Source organism: Stegodyphus dumicola, chromosome 4, assembly GCF_044657685.1.
Source record: "Stegodyphus dumicola isolate Sdum_Otavi_A_Nest chromosome 4, ASM4465768v1".
Taxonomy (NCBI): Eukaryota; Metazoa; Arthropoda; class Arachnida; order Araneae; family Eresidae; genus Stegodyphus; species Stegodyphus dumicola.
In genome coordinates this window covers 62,262,132-62,279,291 of record NC_140771.1, presented here as the reverse complement: position 1 = coordinate 62,279,291, position 17,160 = coordinate 62,262,132, and positions in this window count along the sequence as shown.

The window sequence follows — 17,160 nt, the reverse complement described above, 5'->3', positions numbered from 1 at the left end:
TAATGCCCACGCAGGGGAAGCATACGTGAAGATTGGCCGTACAACAGAGATGTATAAGTGCCGTTTTCTTCTTAAGTCCAGTTTAGAGTGCTCGTTAATAAGTGGGTTGAGACTTTGAATGACTCCTAGTGTTTTTCCCCTGACATGAGTCAGGTGATCCATCCAGGAAAATTTATCATTTATAATAACGCCAAGGTAATTCGCCTTGCGTACTCTAGGAACTTCTGTATTAAATAGTTTAAGGTTTTCCGTGATTTCAGTGGCAGAGTTCTTCTTTCGGATAATGAGCAGTTTGGATTTATCTGCGTTAATTGAAATACGCCATTTGGTACACCAAAATTCTATTTGCGGCATGATTTGTTGAAGTTTCCTGACAGCTTGATTAGGACACATAGATTTTACAGCAAGCGCCGTATCATCTGCATAACAGCCAATGAAGTTAAAGCTTAGTTAAAGCCTGTTTTAGGGAAGTCAGTCACAAAGAAAAGATATAAGATCGGACCTAAAATTGACCCTTGCGGGACGCCGGCGTGAATTCTTTTGACTTCAGATATTTCATTTCCAATAGAAACATGAAAACTTCTGCCTTTCAGGAATGAATAGATGAGACACGTTAAAGTTTTGGTGAAGCCAAGGGAACGGAGCTTGAAAATTAGACCCTCGTGCCAGACGCGGTCAAAAGCTTTGGCCACGTCTAGCATGAGTAAAGCCACATTTTGTCTGTTATGTAATGCACTGCCGATGAACTCAGAAAGTCTGACCAATTGTTTCGTGGTGGAAAGCGTTTTTCGGAAACCAAACTGTTCTTCTGGTAGTTTCTCTAAGTATGGATGGATTCTGTGATAAATGATGCGTTCAAAAATGTTCCCCAAAACGGGAAGCAAACTCATAGGTCTAAATCCTTCTGGGCGAGTGGTAACCTTGCCCGCTTTAGGTAAGACAATCATTTTGGCTCTTTTCCAGGCAAGCGGAATAAATTCTCTTGCGGTATTTGTAAAAAGAAACATCACGTGACTCTCCATTTTCCTCGCGAACAAAAAATAAACAAAGACATAGTTGCGCAGGTGATGAGTCATGAAAATAAAAATATTCCTTCGAATTTGAACGCTTCGGCTCCAACATTTGAACCTCTGCAAGCTAACACGAGTACGGATCAAAATTTATTATCAACAACGTGCAATCTCGCGAATGAATTAAAAGCTGTCTTACTCAGCACTTTTGTTTGTTTAATTAAAGATGCATCGGGTAACTTTTTTAAGGTTAGAGGTTTGTTAGATGTCTGCGCTAATTCAAATTTTATGAGCAAAAGGTTAGCAGATTTGCTTCAATTAAAGGGAGAAAAGACTAACATTTCTGTTTCAGGAATAAATAATTTGTCTTTGAATATAATCTAGAGTAAATAGTGCAACTATTTTAAATAGAGACAAGAGTTTAAGTTTAAATTTTTTGGTGATGCCTAAAATGACAGAATATACGCCCTCTAGGCCTCTTGAAATTAATGTTTCATCTTTAGATAATATCAATTTAGCAGATAACAAATTTTTTGAGCCAGGCCCAATTGAATTTCTGATAGGTGCAGAACATTTCTACGAGCTTTTAAAACCAGGTCAAATTTCCCTTCAGGATTCAAATTTAAGATTACAAAATAGTGTTTTCGGCTATGTTGTAAGTGGGACTCTTCCTGCTAAAAGGGAAAGTAAATTATATTGTGGGCTTATTACAGATAATTTTGAGTTAGAAAGAGCAGTAAGAGAGTTTTGGGAAATCGAAAACGTAGAAAGAGAGTCTGAGATTTCAAGTAAAAGAGCAGAAATTTGTGAACAGCATTTTCTAAAAAACTATTTCAGAACTGAAACCGGAAAATATGAAGTCAAGATACCGTTTAAGGAAAATCCAATGTGTTTAGGGAATTCGAAACAAACCGCGCTTAAGAGGTTGAACTCGTTTAAGTAAGGATGAAAATTACTTATCATTGTACTCTGATTTTCTACATGAATACAGTGAACTAGGTCACATGACTGAAGTGAAAGATGAACATGAGCAAAGGGGGAAATATTATATTCCACACCTTGGTATTTATCGCCCTGAGAAAAGTTCGACACCTTTGAGAGTAGTGTTCAATGCTTCAACTTCAACGTCAAAAGGTAATTCACTGAATTCAATTTAGTATAATGGTGGTGTAATTCAAGAAGACTTGTTTTCAATTATGGTACGTTTCCGAAAACATATTTATGCTTTTACAGGGGATATCACAAAGATGTACCGAATGATATCGATTCATCCTACTCAACGGCAGCTACAGAGAATTTTGTGGAAAGAGTCAATTAATGGTCCAGTTCAAACTTTTGAGTTGAACACGGTCACTTATGGCACAGTAAGTTCACCTTTTTTAGCCATGAGAACATTACGTCAGCTTGCTATAGATGAGTTCACAAATTTTCCATTAGCAGCTGTAGTTCTACAGAGTGATTTTTACATGGATGATGTTTTAACAGGGTCCAGTTCATTGAGTTCGGCAAAAGAGTTACAGCATGAATTAATTGAGATTTTAAAAAGTGCAACTATGACTCTGCACAAATGGTGTAGCAACAATCCGGAGCTTGCAGTTAACGTTGATGATGAATACACATTTCAGTGCGCCGGTGAAGTGTCAGCCCTTGGTGTTTCCTGGAAAGCAGATAAAGATTGTTTTAATTTTAAAGTGAAACTAGAAAATGAGTCTAAAATTACTAAAAGGGAAGTTTTGTCAACAATAGCGAGAATCTTTGACCCACTTGGCTTATTGGGTCCCGTCATAGCTAAAGCTAATATTTCTTCAGAGACTATGGGTTTTGAAGCTCAATTGGGACCATCTTCTACCTGATAAAGAAGCCAAAGAATGGCAACTGTTTTTCTATGAACTACCGCAAATATGTAAATTAGAAATTAACATATGCATTCTTGTTGTAGAAGCAATTGCTATTGAGTTACACAGATTTTGTGATGCCTTCGAGTTAGTTTATGGAGCTGTAGTTTATTGTAAATCCGTCTCCCAGTATGGTGAAGTGGTGATAAGGCTGTTAACAAGTAAATCAAAAGTTTCTCCTATAAAGCAAGTTACCATACCAAGATTAGAGTTATGCGCAGCTGTATTGCTTGCGAAGTTAATGACTCGAGTAATATCTGCTCTGAAACTTAATGTGAATAATGTATTTTTCTGGAATGACTCTTCGATAGCCTTGGCTTATCTGAAAAAGGAGCCCTGTAGTATGAAACACGTTTGTTGCTAACCGAGTTGCGGTGGTTCAAGAAATGACGGAGGTGCGACAGTGGCATCACGTCCCATCTAAACAGAACCCTGCGGATCTCATACCAAGAGGTGCTGATAAGGTCAAACTTCAACTGTGTGAACTGTGGTGGTGTGGTCCCCCATTTCTTCTTCCACCTGTTGTAGAGTACCTCACTTTGGAATTCTAAGTTAATGTTGGAAGTGAGGAATCTAAGAACTGATAAGCAAATAATCGCTTGCGTTCGGTGACAAGAAACAACAAGATAGAAGGGTAACTAACCCTTTATTATTCTAATAAGATTTAACAAACTCCGCCTGGGAGTGTACAAGCAAAGCCCGCACTTGGACTTGAACTTAAAAGACTTAAGAATTAAACTAAAACTAAGATTAACTAAAGAAATATAGCCGAAGCTATCAAGGTTCAATTTGAGTTGGCCCCTTAACTTATTTTACTACGAAGCTTAGCAAGGGCCTGAGTGCGGCCGAGCGTAATAACAGCTTTGAGAGAGAGAGCGGCCAAAAAGGCAGACGCGCGTAAATCAGAAACTCTGATTCTCTCTCACTTAGTAAGTAACTTCGTGGTTTAAATACGCTCCTTCTCATTAAATATTCAGCAAGATTCCTGTTCGCGCCTGCGCATCTGTAATGTAATCCACGCATGCGCATCAGTAATGTGATGATCAAACGAGTTTGAGAATCGCCATAGACGGTGTAAGAGGGTTGGTCACAGCTATGAGTTAATGAATGATTGTAAATAATTATGAGAATTAATAAAGAATCGAACCAGCGAATTTATTTAGTGTGTGTTATTTGGGACGAGACCCAAACATATCTGGTCGTAGTCGACCGGAGTGTGAGTTAGTGCATGAATAAGTAGTGTTTCGTTTTTGAGAACACAGGAGTGTTTGTGTTTGCCAGTATTCGCAGCTTGTTCTTTTCAACGAATATCGCTGATTTGGGATAAGGATATTCATCAAAAGTGAATCACTGCAGAGGTAAGTGATTCCTCTCTTGTTAATTCTGTACATTCTGTGCTTTTTTCTGTTATAAATAACAATGTTATTTAAGGGTGCTAAAAAAGAAGATTTAAGGCTTATTGCCTTAGAAATAAATCTAAATGTTGAAGAAAAAAATGACTATAGCAGATTTGACTGATATTATTGAGAATAGTGAAATTTTTAAAACTAAACAAGATTTAGTAAAAGAGATAGCAAACTCTATTATCGAAAATAGAAAACAGGAAGAGCAAAAAGAGCAAAAACTTGTCGAGTTAGAAAAATTAAAACTTAAGAGATAAAAGAATGAGTTAGAGTTGGCTAAGCTTAAAGCAGAAACTAAACTTGATGGTGTAAGCGAAACCGAAACAAAATCAGAGTCACTAGATCAATTAATAAAAAGTATCAGAACCTTAACTGTAAAAATTCCTATACGGCCTGAGAGTTGGGGATTTTTCTTTTCGTCATTAGAACGAGTGTTTATTACAAAAAATGTTTCGGAGGACTATAAAGCAGAAATTCTGTTAAATCTGTTAGGAGACAAAGCTTCGAATATAATAACTTATTTACATGATAAGGATATCGCGAATTATGAAAAAGTAAAAGAAGTAGTTCTGAAGGAGTTTCAGCCAACACCATATTCGTGTTTAGAAAACTGTTAAACAACCACATGAAACTCATGTGCAGTTTGCTTCACGCTTAGTAACTGCATGGGATTATTATTTAAAATTAAGGAAGGTAACTGACTTCGAGACCCTCAAACAACTAATAGTTTCAGATAGGTTATACCAATCTTTAGATACGGGAACAGCTTCTCACATTGCTGTGAGGCAAGGTGATTCATGGTTTTCACCTAGTGAGTTAGGTAAAGAAATAGATTTATATTTCACGTCACGAGGAAAACCTCTTACTGAGAATTCTCATGTTAATCGTAAGTATAATAGCTCAAAAAGTGTAGCTAAAGTGTTTTTATCAGATGTTAAAACAGAGAACTGTATTTTATGCCACGAGAATCACGGATTGGCAAAATGCCCATCGTATTTAAAATTACCGGTACAAGAAAGAGTACAGGTTGTGAAATCTAATAAATTATGTTTTAACTGTCTACATATGCATTCAGTATCAAATTGCCCATCGAAATATTCTTGTTTTTGTCAAAAACGGCACCACAAAACCATTCACTTTCCGAAAGCAAATAATTTCGTAAAGGAGAAAGAATGTTCTTCATCCGAACAAAATAAAAACAAAACAAATGTATCTGACTGCAACGTTCCCAAACGAGATGACTCATTGACCTTGAATGTTAATGCGCAGGAGTTCGTTCAAAAGGCATTTATTAGCAATTATTCGAATAAACAGAGTACAGTTCTGCTTTCAACAGTCGTATGTTTTCTAATTGATAACGAGGGAAGGAAACACAGAGTGAAGTGTCTATTGGACGGGGGCAGTATGTCGAACTTTTTGACACGGAATTTTATTGAGCATTTGCAGTTAGAGAAAGAAAAAACAAACATTTCCGTTTCGGGAATAAATGATGCTACTTTAACAATAAAGCATAAAATTAATGCTTCGATATGCAATAAAAAAGGAACTTTTATAAAGAATTTGGACTTTTTAGTAATTCCAAAAATAACTGCTGATTTAACACCTTCGCGCAAAATTAAAATTTCAGTGCAAGATCTTCCTAATTTAAAATTAGCAGATGAAGGATTTAATGTTCCAGAAAGGGTAGATATGTTGTTGGGAGCGGGAGTTTTTTATGAACTTTTCAAACCGAGTCAAATTCGAATGAATAATCCTGATCTTATTTTTCAAGATACAGTTTTTGGTTTTATCGTGTCTGGAAGTATTCCAACAAAGACTGAAAACATGGTTCATTGTGGGTTGATAAAGGAAGAAGACAACTTAGATACAACTCTTAGAAAATTTTGGGAATTAGAAAATATTGAAACTGATAAACCCAAAAACAAAGAATTTTTAATTTGTGAGAAACATTTCGTAGAAAATTATACACGAGATAAAACCGGTAGGTACGTTGTTAAAATGCCATTAAAGGAGGATCCGGACACTTTAGAAAGTTCTAAACAAATTGCAACGAGTAAATTAAATTTCTTATGGAAACGCTTAGTAAAGAATCCCGAATATTTAAAATTATACTCAGATTTTTTAAAAGAATATCAACAGTTAGGACATATGGTCGAGGTGAGTGAAAGCGAGGAGGAACGAGGTTCATATTACATTCCTCATATTGGAGTATATAGGGGAGAAGAGAAAAGTAAGTCGACTCCCTTGAGGGTAGTATTTAACGCTTCTTCTTTCACAACCAAAGGAAACTCTCTAAATTCTATACAGTATAATGGAGGTGTGATACAAGATGATTTATTCTCAATTATGCTGAGATTCAGGAAATATATTTTTGCTTTCACTGCTGATATACAAAAGATGTATCGAGCTATTTCTATCCATCCAGATCAGTGGAAGTTGCAAAGGATTTTATGGAAAGAAGGCATTGATAAGCCAGTTAAAAACTTTGAGCTAACCACTGTAACCTATGGAACTGTGAGTGCACCATTTTTAGCAATGAGAACACTTGTACAGCTGTCAAAGGACGAAGGAGATAAATTTCCTTTAGCAGCACCTGTACTGAGAGAAGACATGTACATGGACGATATTCTATCTGGAGCTGAGTCGCTAAGTTCTGCGTTAGAACTTCAAAATCAGTTAATAGGCATTTTGAAGAGTGGAGGTATGTTACTCCATAAGTGGTGTAGTAATGCTACTGAACTGTGTCAAACAAATGACAAAACATAACCTTTGGTAAATCAGAAGAATCTAAAGCATTGGGTATTTTATGGAAGTCAAAAAAAGTTTAAGCTTCAACGTTAAAATCGAAGACAACGTAAAGGTTACGAAACGGCAAGTGTTATGCGTCATATCTCGCCTCATTGACCCATTGTGTATAGTTTTCCCAGTTATAATTATAGCAAAAATATTTATGCAGAAATTAAGGCTATTAAAATTGAACTGGAATGATGTTCTGCCAGAAAAGGAGGCTAAAGAATGGAAAGAATTCTCCACTACCTTGCAGCTAATTAACAATATTGAAGTCCATAGATGTATTTTATTACCGGATAGAATCAAGATTGAATTACATGGTTTCTGTGATGCCTCAGAGGTCGCCTATGGAGCAGTTATCTACTGTAAAGCAACATCAGCAACAAACTATACATCAATGAGGTTGGTGTGCAGTAAATCGCGTGTCTCCCCACTAAAGAAGACTACAATCCCAAGACTTGAGCTTTGCGCAGCAGTGCTATTAGCTAAACTGATGCATCGAGTGAAATCATCATTAAAATTGGAGCTTACTACTATCCACCTTTGGACCGATTCTATGATTGTGCTGTCATGCATCAACAAAGAGCCACACCTGCTCAAGACATTTGTTGCAAACCGGATTTCAAAGATACAGGATCTGACTGAAATAGCACAGTGGCATCATATCGCTTCTGAAGAAAACCCATCAGATCTCATATCTAGAGGTATGTCTGCCAAAAACCTGAAACTAAGTCAACTGTGGTGGAACGGGCCTGACTTCTTAATGAAGGATGAGTACCCTATAAGAGTTATACCTGAAGCAATTACTGAAAAGGACAGTAATGAACTTAAAAACTTTGCTGATTCTGAACTATCTACATGTTTAAATCTGAATGTGAAAAATTTTGTTAATGATTTATTGAATTGCAGTAATAAGTATTTAAAATTAATTCGTATTATAAGTTTTTGTTTTAGGTTTTACAAGAATTGTAAGTGGGAGAATTTACAAGTGGGAGAATTGAGAGCAGCTGAAGAAACTTTAATAAAATTAGTACAGGGTGAGTATTTTATAAATGAGATAAATGATCTTAAAAAATCAGGTATTGTTCCAAGAAATAGTTCTATTAAAAGTCTTAACCCTTTCATTGACAGTAATGGACTGTTGAGAGTTGGAGGTAGATTAAAAAATAGCAATTTAACTTATGAGAAAAAATTTCCTATTATTCTGCCTTCTAAACATAAATTAACAGAGTTAATAGTTAATTACTATCATTTAAAATATTTGCATGTGGGTCCTCAATCTTTGTTATATCATATAAGACAAAAATTTTGGATTGTAAGTGGTAGAAATGTTTGTAGAAAAATTGTAAAAAATTTTATAATATGTTTTAAAGCCAATCCCATTGTAGCTCAGCAAATCATGGGTGATTTACCCAAGGAAAGAATCACAGCTAATCTTATATTCAATTGTACTGGAGTTGACTTCTGTGGCCCATTCTTAATTAAGTACAAAAACCACAGAAAAGGTATATATCAAAAAGTTTATGTATGTATACTCATTTGTATGGTTACTAAGGCCATTCATTTAGAGCTTATAACAGACCTAACATCTAAAGCATTAATAGCCACCTTGAAACGTTTCTTTGCACGAAGAGGTAAAAGTTTAACACTATTTAGTGATAACGCTACGAATTTTGTAGGTGCGAATGCAGAATTAAAGAGGTTAAAGAAACTAGTGAACGAACAAGATGAGCTTTTAGCTGGTTATTTGAGTTCTGAGGATGTCGAATGGAAATTTCTCCCTCCCAGAGCACCCAATTTTGGAGGCCTTTGGGAGGCTGGAGTTAAATCTTTTAAGTACCACTTCGAACGTGTAGGAGGTAATGCAAAATTGACATTTGAACAATTTTTAACAATTATGATTCAGATTGAAGGAATTTTAAATTCACGACCATTGACACCCTTGTTTTCGGACATTGATGATTTAGAGGTTCTAACACCTGGGCATTTTTTAATTGGTAGAGCAATTAATTCGATCCCTGAGCCAGATATCACGGAAGTTAACATTAACAGGTTAAAATTGTGGCAACAGATCACAAGATTAGTACAAATTATCTGGAAAAACTCCAATTATTTAAGTCATTTACAAAATCGATCTAAATGGCAAAGTTCTAAAAACAATATACAAGTTGGAGACATGGTCTTAATTAAAGATAATTTGCCTTGTTGTAGTTGGGCGGTTGGTCGTATAATAGAAGTATTTTATGGTAAAGATGGAAAGGTTCGCGTGTGTAATGTAAAAACTCAAACTGGAACTTTCAAACGACCAATTACCAAATTATGTGTCTTACCAATACAAAAATGAGTATTGTCTTTATAGTTATTGTACAGTATTGAATGTGTTTCACATAAAATGTCATTATGTAACTGAAATGTTTTATTGTAGTATTGCTTTGTGTTTTCTATTAAATTAATATGTTTCACAAACTATAATATATCAACAAATGGACTGTATTCCTACACTTTTATTAAATTACACTTGTCAGCGATGCAAAATAATTGATACAAAATAAGCGAGCCATTCTACATGGCTGTCACAAACACAATTCTATCAATCAATTATCTTGTTGCCACACATAAAGTTCAAAACTAAAGAAAGAAAAGCAAAAGGAATTTACGCTGTTTGCAACAATAAAATGAAGCAAACAATACTCACATAAACATCCTGGCCCTCGTTGAAATCCCAGGGGATTTCAACAGTTGGAGCATTTTGAAACTTCTTAGTCTGTAATAAAGATAAACATAAGAATAATAATACAAAATATTATATGCGAAGCAGTTCATAGTTTTTTAGTTTGAATAGGAAGAGGACACAATTTCACAACTGGTCGTTTTATGACACCATGACCAGTTTTAATACTAGCAACTCTGACTCTTTGATCTGAGCCCGGATGAACAGCAATTATTCTCCCTAACCTCCATTTAAGAGGCGGAAGGTTGTCTTCTTTGATGAGGACTAAGTCATTGACTTCTAAATTGTTTTGACTTTTTTGCCATTTAGGTCTTTGTTGAAGCTGAGACAGGTATTCTCGACTCCATCTTTTCCAGAAGTGCTGAAAAATAAACTATCTCACATGCCATCTGTCAATGTGATTGAAGGAACTATAATTTAGGTCTGGTTCAGGTATGGCAGTTAAAGACGTTCCTATTAGGAAATGACCAGGTGTTAATGCAGTTAAATCATTTGGATCAGCCGATGTTGGACACAATGGCCTAGAGTTGAGACAAGCCTTAACCTGCTATCAAGGTCTGAAATTCCGGATAGGTCAGCACAGTATCACCAACAGTCCTTTTTAGATGTAATTTCATTGACTTTACTGCCGATTCCCATAGTCCACCAAAATGGGGAGATGATGGCGGGTTGAATATCCATTTTATTTCCTCTAAAGACAAAAATTTGTGAATTTCTTGATTTTGCTTACATTGCAAAAAACATTTTCTGATTTCTTTGTCTGCACCTTTAAAGTTAGTACCGCAGTCACTATAAATCTCAAATGGTTTCCCTCTTCTCGCAATAAATCGTTTCAATGCACTTAAAAATGCCTTTGTTGACAAATCTACCACTTCAAGATGTACTGCCTTGATTACAAAACACACAAATAAGCATACGTAATATTTAAATGATTTTTGTCCACGTCCTGCACGATGTTTAATCATGAACGGTCCAGAAAAATCTATTCCAGTTCGATGAAATGGTCGTGATTGTGTTACTCTAGATTCCGGTAGATCAGCCATTATTTGACTTGCAGTTTTAGCTCTAAGTTTGCAACACGTGATACAAAATTTTACTACTTTTCGGATAGCAGATCTAGCAGCTATGATCCAAAATTGCTGTCTAATTAAAGATAGAAGAAGTTCCGGTGCTGCATGCAGATATTTGACATGACAGTGTCTAATTATGATTTCTGTCAGATTGTGTTTTGAAGATAATAAGATTGGATGTTTTTCATTTTCTGATAGTTGCGCATTTTTCAGTCTTCCTCCTACACGTAACACTTTGTTGTCATCTAAAATTGGACACAAGCTAAGGAGGTTGCTGTTTGTAGGTAAGTCCTTTCCCAACTCCAAACATTGAATTTCTTTAAAAAAGTGAAATCGCTGTATTATTCGGACAATACAGAAAGTTGCAGCTCGAATTTCATTACTAGATAAAAAAGACGTATTTCTTTCTATATATGTTACTTTAGAATTCGATATGAATCTTAATATCCAAGCAAATATGCGTTGTAACTTTGGAAATGAAGATATATTTGATATAATAGAAAGTTCCTGTACAGGTTCAGAAACTACAAATGAGACTGTTTTACGTGCATCTGGTAATGCTTCTTCATCTATAAGAATATTTTTAGATAAGGCAATCTCACTGCTCTTTAACCAAGAAGGACCATTCCACCACAATTGATGAGATAATAGTTCTGCAGGAAATAATCCACGTGAAGCACAATCAGCTGGATTTTCCTTTCCATCAACATGACTCCAGTTCTCAGGTGGTAAGATGGATTGTATTTCAGAAACTCTATTGGATACGAATACTTGCCATTTTTTAGGATCTGACCTTAGCCATGACAACACGATTTGTGAATCACTCCAAGCTTGCACTAAATCAAAATTTATAACTAATGCAGCCTTTACAGACTGAATTAAGCGTGCCAATAACACTGCTGCACATAATTCCAGTCTTGGAATCGTAATAGATTTTAATGGTGCTACACGAGTTTTAGCTGTTACGAGTTTAACATTAATGTCAGAGTTATTGCAAGTTTTGATATAAATAACTGCTGCATAACCTCTTTCAGACGCATCACAAAATCCGTGAAGTTCACATCGAAAATAATCAGGTAGCAGAATTTTCCTAGGTATATTTATAGAATTCAAAAGTTTAATTTCTCTACATAGATTTCTCCAATTTCGATCAATCTCTTCTGTTACAGGATCATCCCATGATAACTGTAATTTCCACAATTGCTGAAGGATCATTTTAGCGAGAATTACAAACGGAGCTATCCACCCCAATGGATCGAATAGTTTTGCTACGAATGACAAAATAATTCTTTTAGTCGGAACACTTTGATACTCTAGTACACCGACATTACATTTGAATTCATCATTGTCCGGATGCCATTCCAATCCCAGAACTTTCAATGGTTTGTCTTCTATTACACGATGAATATTGTCACTATCTGTGTTTGTTAAGCCAGAGGTTTTTAACAATGACGGTTCACTTGTCGACCATTTGTGAAGCTCAAAGCCACCACTTTTTAGCAGATGTTGCAATTCGTCTATCAATGCAATACCTTCCGAACTATCTTTTACACCAGTTAACATATCATCAACATAAAAATCTCTTAAAACTATATTCTTTGCCTTTGGAAAGTTCAATCCTTCATCAATCGCTAACTGACTCAACACTTTGGTTGCAAGATATGGAGCAGCTGCAGTTCCATATGTAACTGTTTTCAAACGACAAACTTTTTTTTGCTTATATGGGCTATCTCTCCATAATATTCTCTGAAAATCTCTGTCTTTTTCATGAACCTTTATCTGTCTGTACATCATTTTAATATCAGCGGTTATTGCAAAGTTATGAAGTCTAAATCTTAGTAAAATACAAATTAAGTCATCTTGTATTTTTGGGCCTATCATTAGTGTATCATTTAAAGAAACACCTGTGGTTGTTTTAGCGCTTCCATCGAAAACAACTCTCAATTTTGTTGTTAAGCTAGAGTCCTTCAACACAAAGTGATGTGGGATATAATAGTGTTTATTCTCTAATTCATAATCTGTGTCTGGCACTAATTCTACGTGTTCTAGTGAAAAGTACTCTTTCATAAACTGAATATACTGGTTGTAAATTTCTTTCATAGATAACAGCCTCTTCTCCAAGTATTGAAATCTTCTGTACGCCACTTCACGGAGTCACCTAGAATATCTCTATTATGTTTGAATGGTAATGCAACTGAATAACGACCTGATGTGTCTCTAAAATGCGAGTTTTTAAAATGTTCTTCACAAAGTTTTTCTTCATTTGTTAAAGGTTGTACATTTGGAAACTTTTCTAACTCCCAGAAAGAATTTACTAACTCATCTGTGTTTGTATTCAAATGATTTACATATACTGGCTCAAAATTTGTAGATTCAAAATTTGTAGTACCCGAAATTATCCATCCCAACCTCGAATTTAGAGCAAAAGGTAGATCAGACCACGTTTGACAATTTCTCCCGTCATTAAATGCAGAAATACATTTACTCCAAATAAAATGTCAACTGGTTGTGACTTGTAAAATAATGGATCAGCTAATTGTAAATCACTGAAGTTATCGAAGATGATTGATGGCAAAGATACATAGGGAATGTTATCTGTCACCTTGTCCAGTACAAACGCTGATGTTGATACACGAATATCACTTTTAAAATGAGAAGTGAATATTAAATCGACTTCCCCATTACTTATAGTATTAAATTCTCCTAGACATGATACAGAAATGGAATTATCTTTCACTCGTAATCCTAATTTCTTCACACAGTCCCTTGAAATAAATGATCTCTGAGATCCAGTGTCACATAAACATCTACACTTCACAAACTGTTGCTTAGAATTTTGAACTTTTATTAAAGCAGTACACAATAAAATGTGACTGGTTTGATTATCTTTTGCATTCGAATCATAATGAGAGGCACAAACTGTGGCTGAAACGTCCTTAGGACTCGTTAATTCATCTCTTTTAATGATAGATTGCGTAGGCGGAGATATACTGTTTAACCGAGTTTTATTCTTTGAATTATTTACAATGTGCAAAATACTGTGATGCTTCTTAAAGCAATGTTGACATGTATTTAAACTCTTGCATTTTTTGAGCAAGTGCATATTAGATAAACAATTAAAACAGTAACGATTGGATTTTACAAAATCTATCCTTTGCTGAACCGATAAATTTAGAAATTTCGAACATTTGGCTAAACTATGATCTTCTTTACAATAACCACAACCCAAAGTAGCAACCAGAACATTATTCTTATTTTGAAACACAGATTTAGGTACCTTATTACTTGTTGATTTGCTATTTTGAAGTGTTCTTGCATAGTTTTTTAGGAATTCAATTAAAGTCGTAAGTTTTGGAATTTCATTACATTTTAACTGACGTTCCCAGCATAATTTTGTAGAAGCGTCTAATTTTTGCAAAATTAAATAAGTCATTAAAGTGTCACCAAAATTATCAATGGTTTGATTCAATACTTTTAAAGAACCAATTACTTCATTAATATTATCAACTAAATTTAAAATAGCAAATGCTGATTCATTTTGAATAGTTGGTAAACTTAAAAAACGTTTAATATATGCAAAAATTTGTTCTCTCTTATTTGAATATCTTTCGTCTAACAGATTCCATGCTATTTCAAAATTACAATCCGAAATTTGAATGGTTTGAATAATGCGATATGCTTCACCTTTCAACGAAGCCTTCAAATACTGCAATTTTTGAGCATTAGATAAATTTGTATTATTTCTTACACAAGCACTGAAAAGATCTTTAAAAGCTATCCATTCTGTAATATTACCACCAAAAGTCGGTAATGTTAACTTGGGTAATTTAATATTGTCAAGAACCTGTTCTGAAATTACACTATTAGAATTATTTTTATTATTTTGATTTTTTAATATTTTTTCACCTTTAAATTTCCACAAATAAATTTTATCTGTGTACTCCTGAACATTATCTATTTCGTTTTCTAATTCTTTAGTATCCGTAATTAAACTTTCGATTTCAGAATCAAGCTTCCTTAACTCAGTTTCTTTTTGTTTCAATAATTCGACACATTCCTCTAGTTCTATTAAATTAATTTCATCTGCAGTTAAAATAGTTTCAATTTTCTTTACATAATTAGTAACACTCCTGCGTAAGACCGCTCTTTTTGTTTTAAAAGTTATAAGTTCACTCATAATTGATCAATTCAAAAACAGAAATTGTTCTTAAATCACTTAACACTATTATTAAAATGAAATCGAATTCTATGTTGTATTACAACATTGTTCTTAAAATTTAACAACAAATTAAACGAATTTTTGTTCAAAATCCACTTACCTCACAAAGTGGATAATTTTCACAAACCATATGCATATTGCGTTGTTAGAATACACTTAGAACAGTCACTATCTTCACTAGCTCTCCGGCTAGACTTTTGACCAACAATATGTATTCTAATTAAACTTAATATATTTCACAAACTATAATCAATCAACAAATGGACTGTATTCCTACACTTTTATTAAATTACACTTGTCAGCGATGCAAAATAATTGATACAAAATAAGCGAGCCATTCTACATGGCTGTCACAAACACAATTCTATCAATCAATTATCTTGTTGCCACACATAAAGTTCAAAACTAAAGAAAGAAAAGCAAAAGGAATTTACGCTGTTTGCAACAATAAAATGAAGCAAACGATACTCACATAAACACTTTGAGTTGTACGCTTACGTATATGGTAAATGTCTAATTATAATAATGATTTTTATGTAATAGTACTTATTCAAAATTGTTTATGATATACTTGTTTAATTTTTTTATGCTATATCTTAATTACAATAGTTGAATGCTAAGCATTGCAACGCGGGGCGGCATGTTCGCGGCTGCGCATCTGTAATGTAATCCACGCATGCACATCAGTAATGTGATGATCAAACGAGTTTGAGAATCGCCATCGACGGTGTAAGAGGGCTGGTCACAGCTATGAGTTAATGAGTGATTGTAATTAATTATGAGAATTAATAAAGAATCGAACCAGCGAATTTATTTAGTGTGTGTTATTTGGGACGAGACCCAAACGATTCCAAAAGTACGTTCTGGCCGGAAGTAGTAAGTTGAAGTTAAGAATTTGACAGGAAAGGAACTTTAACTTAAAATTTAACTGTTAATAAAATTAACGTAATCCTTACACTGTGTTGACTAAGTGCCAAGATGATATCCCTGAGTAGTCCGAAGAACTGTATCTTCGCGAATTAAAACCACCAGCACTAAGTGAAATATGTAAATCACTTATTAACACTTATGAGCCATTAGATGTCATCAATAATTGTTCATCTTACAACAAATTGCTAAGAGTAGTGGCTTGGTGTAAGAGATTCTTGCATAACACCAGGCATCCATTGCATGCTACACGCGGAACGTTAACAACCAGTGAACTTTCTAGTGCATTATTCTGTATTGTGAAAAATATTCAAAGGACTTTATTAGTGACAAAAATCCAGTGCTTAGAAAAGAGTGCTCCTATTCCTAATAATAGTAAACTATTGAATTTGTGTCCATTTTTAGATTATGATGGAGTACTCAGAGTGGGTGGCAGACTGAAAAACAGTGACTTAAGTGAAATGAGAAAACGTCCTATGATTCTGCCAACTAAACATAATTTTACTGTAATTGTGATTAATCATTTTCATGTTCTTTATTTTCATGCAGGTGCTGAAACAACCCTATCACTTATAAGGAGTATATTTTGGATTGCTTCTGCAAGAAATTTAATTAGAAAATTGTATTTAATTGTATGATTTGTAAAAAAGTAAATTCTAGGTCTGTACAGCAACAGATGGCTGATTTACCAGCTGCGAGAGTGACCATATCAAGAGTTTTTGCTAAAACAGGACTCGATTTCTGTGGTCCATTTGTGGTAAAAAATTTTGTAGGTAGAAGTAAACAGGTAAGAAAAGTATTTGTATGTATTTTTGTATGTTTCACTTCGAAGGCCTTGCACTTTGAAATTGTAAATGATTTAACAAGTGCCGCATTTATAGCAGCACTTAAACGCTTTATTGCCAGGCGAGGTAAACCCTCAGATATTTTCAGTGATAATGGCAGAAATTTTGTGGGTGCTCATAGAGAATTAAGAGCGATTTTAAAATCTTTATTTAAGGATAAAAGTGAGGAAGAAATCAAAGGTTATTTGGGTACTGATATCAGGTTCAATGTTTCTTCTTACCTTCTTCGGAAACATACAATGACCTGACTAGAACAGAGAGCTTACTAAA